We start from the raw sequence: 6,000 nt of genomic DNA on the forward strand, positions 1-6,000 counted from the left end.
CCTACCCTTGAGTTAAGACATTTTCTACCACTGGAAATGGGTAATGAAAGTTCCACCACTTTTCTCCTTTCTGGTCTGAAAGGGTGCTTGACTGGGTAGCTTTACCTTGTCAACACAATAAAATAGGTTTATCTGAATTAGATCTGATATCAAATTTTGTCATGGGTAACAAGCCTGATTTTTTTCCAATGGCAGAGCTAGTATGATCTTTAGAAAAGACTATATGAAGTGACTTTTGCTAGGAACTGTACAATTGGTATCAAACTCTGATTAGGTTTTTATGATGCTGTAAGTCACTTTGCAGTGTGAACTAGATTTTCAAAAGAGAGCAGGTCTTCATTCCTAATGTTTTAATGTCAAATTTCTGATCATAGACTATATTAAAATTGAATAAAATTTTATTCCATCTGCTAAAAGAAATGTATGATTCATCTTTGATATAAGTCCATTAAAAAAAAAAGTAGGAATACTGTTATTTTAAAAATCACCATCAGAACTTGAGCATTGCAGAGAAGCAATCAGGTAGGAAAAATGCATCTCATTTGTTGTTTTTCAATTGTTTCCAAGGGGAAAGAAGCAAAGATTAGAACAATATATTTTCTTTGGTTTTGTAGTTTAGAAACAAATAACCTGAATGCCTTGGTCCAGTATTTATTGAGTTACAAAACATCATTAACTCACTTATAAATCAATTATTAGCAGTGCTCTCAATAGGAAAAAAAAACAGCAAAAATAAATTCCAAAATGGTACCTAGTCTGCAAATATTCTATCCTACATGGTGATGCATTGTACAATATTTAGTATTACCTTTGGTGTACTTCTCAGGTCAAAATAAATATTATTTTATGTTCCCTCAGTTCACAACCACTGATCAAAGAAGCAAGGGAGTCAGAAGGCCTTCTGATGTCTGCCATAGATAATCCATTGATGAATAATCAATTATTGGCAATGTCATGCGGACAGAAAACACCAAGCACACCATGAAGGAATGGAGGTACTGGGCATGACCAATGCAATCATCTTAAAAGAACAGCAAAGAGTTTGCGAATGAGTTGATTAGGGGTGTCCTTTGAACACTCTACTTATGTGGAGGTTGAGTATTGTAGCAATGAGACTAGAGCATGAGCCCCCCATGAGAATGGCTGCTTTGAGGCAAACAGAATCCCTTGTATCCATTCATGATACCTGCTTTCTGCCTATTACCTGCCCCGGAGCTGTCTTTTGAGGTAGAAATGCTGAATTTACATATAATAGAGATACTTCAAAAATACATGCACAGAAAACCCCAGCGGAGTATGAAAGGCATCCCGGGGCCAAAGGATGTCTCTGGCCATCAGCAAAGTCTGCTCTGAAGGTGCTGTGACAGTGCAGAAGACAGGTTCACAATTTATTCTGAAAGCAAGGAAAAAAACGTCAGAAGGAAGTATCAGGATATTTGTGAACCAAACACTACACACAGGCACCTTAGAGCACCTGGGGGGCTCAGCTGGTGGAGCATCTGCCCTCTGCTCAGCTCATGATCCCGGGGTCCTGGAATCTGCCCTGGGCCAGGCTCCTTGCTCAGCCGGGAGTCTGCTTCCCCGAGTTCTCTCCTCTGTGCTCCCCCTGCTGTGCTCGCTCGCTCTCTCTGTCAAATAAATAAATAAATCTTAAAAAAAAAAAAAAAGACTCCCCTTCAGTGTGCATTTATGCAGGGATTAGCTGAGTGCTGACCCGATGCACTCCCACCTCCCCGAGCCCGGGACACGGGGCCCCCCGCTGGGCCTCTGCCCCTCACTGGAAGCGGGTCCGACCACGAGTTCTCCCCAGGCCTCCAGGGGACCCGCCCACGCTGGGCTCGGAGTCCCACGGCTCTCACCCACGTGCAGAGCTGTAAGGACCTGCGGCCACCGTCGGGCCACCTCCTGCCCTTGGACGGTCCGGCCTCCGCCACACGCTCAGCTCGGAGCCACCGGGTCCCCACGTTCCCAGCCCCCTCTCCCCACCGTCGCTTCTCCTCTCCTTGGCATCACTCGGCGAGTCCCCGGGCCCAGACCCGGGTCCCCCACCCCCACCCCCGCCCCCGCCCCCGAGCCCCGGGGCGCCCCTTCCCCGCCGGGCGAGCTGGGTCCGGGGGCCGCGGGGTGGGCGAGGCTTGGCGGGGGCCCAGCTCGTCCCGAGTCCCAGCCCCGTCCTCAGGGTGACAGCCGGGCTCCTCCGGCCGCTGGCCCGCAGCGCTCCTTGGGGACGGGACCCTGAGCAGCCCTGCCCCTGGGACTCCCTCCCAGAGTGTGAGCGTGAGCCCAGGGCCAGGTTCCTCGGGAACACCGGGCCAGCTGCCCCCCTACCCAGAAATAGCCCTCCAGATTAAACCGTGACTATTGTCATTTGACGTTAATGTCATTTGATTTTTCCTTTAGCAGGATTAAATTGTTGGCGCACCTTAAAAGTATTACTTTCTAATTATGCTTTTTATAGTAAAAAGAAAAGAGTGACAGCAGGTGTTGTCAGGTGCAGCCACTCTAGAGAACACTATGGAGGTTCCTTGAAAAGTTAAAAGTAGAGCTACTCTAGGTTCAAGCAATTGCACTACTAGGTATTTACCCGAAAAATACAAAAATGCTGATTCTAAAGGGCACATGCGTCCCCAGTATTTATAGCAGCTCCATCAACAGTAGCCAAATTATGGAAAGAGCCCCAATGTCTATCAACAGATGAGTGGATAAAGAAGACACGGTGTATATATGATGGAATATTACTCAGCCATACCAAAGAATGAAATCCTGCCATTTGCAACAACGTGAGTGGAGCTAGAGAGTGTAATGCTAAGTGAAATAAGTCAGTCAGAAATACAAATACCATATGATTTCACTTATATGTACAATTTGAGAAACAAGCAAGAAAAAGGAAAAAAAGATAGACAAATCAAGAAACAGCCTCTTAACTGCAGAGAACATGCTGACAGTCACCAGAGGTAGAGTTGAGATGGATGGTGGAAACACATGATGGGGATGAAGTGAACTTGTCATGCTGAAAAAAAAATTAATTACAAAGAAAAACAAAAAAGAATGACAAAGTCACAGAGAAATGAAAAGTGTGACCAGCGTCCCAGAGGTTTCCAGCAGGAATCCCAAACATTCCAGGCTAAAGAAGGGCTGCTTTATGAAGGACACCTCAGTAGAAGTGGTAGGCACCACCCTTGAAAGCTCACCTGGGACTCAGGCTACAACCATGGGAGTAAGGCACAGACGGGTGAGCAGCAACTATACAGAGATGGGAAAACAGAGATATTCTACAGGAGCTGAAAATACTTAGATTATAGCTAAAATTCTTCTAAACCCATTGTTCTTCTGTTGAGGAATCCTTTTTTATTATTTTTTAAAGTTATTTTTTATTTATTTGAGAGAAAGAGCAGAGAATGGGACACAGGGAGGAGCAGAGGGACAACAAACTCCCTGTGAGTGGAGAGCCTGATGCGGAATTTGATCTCATGACCCCAAGATCTCAACCTGAGCTGAAATCAAGAGCCACTCCCCTGACTGACCCACCCAGGTGCCCCGAGGTTCCCTTTTAAAAGATTACAACAATGATGTACCCCTACACACCCATTAATACAGCTAAACTCCAAAAAATGGCCCTTCGCAATTACTGGCAAGAATGTGGAACGACAGGAACACTCACTCGTCGCTGGTGGGAATGACATCCTGCAGCCACTTTGGCAGACAAAGGAGCAGATTTCCACAAAGCTACACAGAGCCTCCTCACCTTATCCAGCAGTGGTCCTCCTAGGTTTTTCTCAACTGGTTGATTCTAAGACTTATGGCTGGTGTACAAATGTTTATAGCAGCTTTCTTCATAATTACCAAAATCTAGAAGCAGTCAAGGTGTCCTTCAGTAGGTAAATGGGTGAACAAACTATGGTACATCCATTCGATGGGGTATTTATTAATCGGCAATAAGAAGAAATGCTATCAAGCCTCACAAAGATGTAGATGAGTATTTAATGTAAATTGCATTCAGATTCCCATTAACTCCAACACCCCCAGCGAGCCCCAAGGACGAGTGAAACGGTTGCCCAAATCAGGGGCCATGCAGCCCTCACGCTGGAATCACATTCAGACAAACCCTATTTTTATCATTCTGGAAATTCATTTGGAAAGTGCTGGAGAACTCCGCAGTAGCCTTTAGGTGCGGGTGAGCAGGTGCTCCCTGTGAAACGAGTTTGTTCCTCTTGTGGGCACTCAGTTCTTGGGGTCCCTGAGAAGCACGTCACTCACAAAGCTCCTTCACACCCAGCTCTCCTGTCCGACTCTGTGAGAAGCTGATGGATTCTGGATCCCGCTTCCATCAGAGGCCCAGAGGGCAAACACGAACTGGTTGGAAGCAAGAGAAATGCCGTGGGTAGAACAGAGAGGCCCTCAAAACACTCCTTAGGTATTTTTTAAAAATCCTCAAATGAAATAAGGAAATCTATATTTAGTTTACTTTGTTCAGGAGAATTCTCCTCACTCCTGTATGTGGCACTGGAGGTTGCACAGCCCTCGATGCCTTTCCAAGTACCTGTAGCCCCTAGTGTGCGCACACTAGCAGTACTCAGCCGCTCCTTGCTGGCCATTGGGCTTTATGCACGTCCACCCATTTACACCTTAGCGCAATGTGGAAATTATTACTTTAAATGGTGTTAGACCCATTGAAGAGATGAAGAAACTAAGATCAAAGAAGCCAAATAAATGACTCAGCACCTCTTAGCTAATAGACACGATCATAGGTTGTGTTGTTCCAAGCCTAGTGTTCTGAACCACCACGCAAATCCAGAGACCCCAGTTTAATAAAATGTATGTGCCATATGCTCATCAAGGAATTATATAGAAAGTATCTCATTTGGTGCTCATAGTGGTTCTGGAAGCCGGGCCTGCAATTTATAGATGGAGGCTCAGAGGCTGTGAGCAACGGCCTAAGGTTATGCAGGTCAGTCAGGTCCAAAGTTAACGCTCCTTTCCCGCTTCTCCCTGGGAACAAGGGCACTGGCCATCCACGCGAAGGTCTAGTTTCAACACTCCTGGTCCAATTGCCCCTTGGGAAAAGAAGGACCAGAACGCGCCGCTTCACTCCAGAAATGTGAAGCTTCGCCTTCTATTGTGCAAAGAGCCTTCACTGCACTTGAAAGATTGGAGTGTAGACGTGCAAATAATGCAAACGTTGTCTCAGGGCGCCATCTGGGGGCGCTCCCCGAAGTGACACCCTGTTCCTGATCCAGCCTCCAGCGGCGCAGGCCTGCGGGCAGCAGAGCACATCTCCCACCTTCCCATGCAGAATTGTCCCAGTTTGAGGTTGAGACGCATCCGGGCGCTGGGCAACTGTCCCAAACTGGGCAGGTCTTCGTTTCTTGCGTTTCCCTTGTTCTTTTAAAACCTATATAAGTAAGGTGATGTGCCATTTCATGGGCAAAGCAAAACTGAGAAGGCAGCTGGGGGGGAGGGCTTTCTCTTCCCCCCACCCTGTCACCTGTGCCACTGGCCTCTGCCAATAGCCCTAGGGTCCACCTGCCTTCCTTGCATGCCTGGCTACAGGGGTTGCTGCCCTGACCCTGGTGGCCTCCCCTGAGTCACACTTGTCTGGCGCTGATGTGACTCATCATTATGTTGGTGAGGGGTTGAGGGGTGGGGGCGGGAGCTAGGCTTGCAGCTGGTCCACAGGCAGTGTGTGCCGCTGTCACCGAGGATGGAGATGCTCAACCTGCAGCAGTCACGTGGACGACAGCATCAAAACTAAGTTAGTTCTTCTTCCTTTTCTGCTTCCTCTTCCTGTCTTGTTCCTTTTCCCCCTTATGTCTGCCCTTCCCTCCCTGAACGATTCCATCAGCAGGTGCAGAAAACAGCAGGTGCTGTGCAGGTGCCGGAGACACAGGCTGCAGGTCTTTGCTGGGTCCCTCCTGAGCCTGGGGGGTGAGAGGCCCGTGGGGAGCGCCACGGCCTCACCTGGATCCGCAGCAGAGGTGGGGTACCCTCACTGTCCCCACA

The sequence above is a fragment of the Canis aureus genome, chromosome 31, assembly GCF_053574225.1.
Source record: "Canis aureus isolate CA01 chromosome 31, VMU_Caureus_v.1.0, whole genome shotgun sequence".
Classification (NCBI taxonomy): Eukaryota; Metazoa; Chordata; class Mammalia; order Carnivora; family Canidae; genus Canis; species Canis aureus.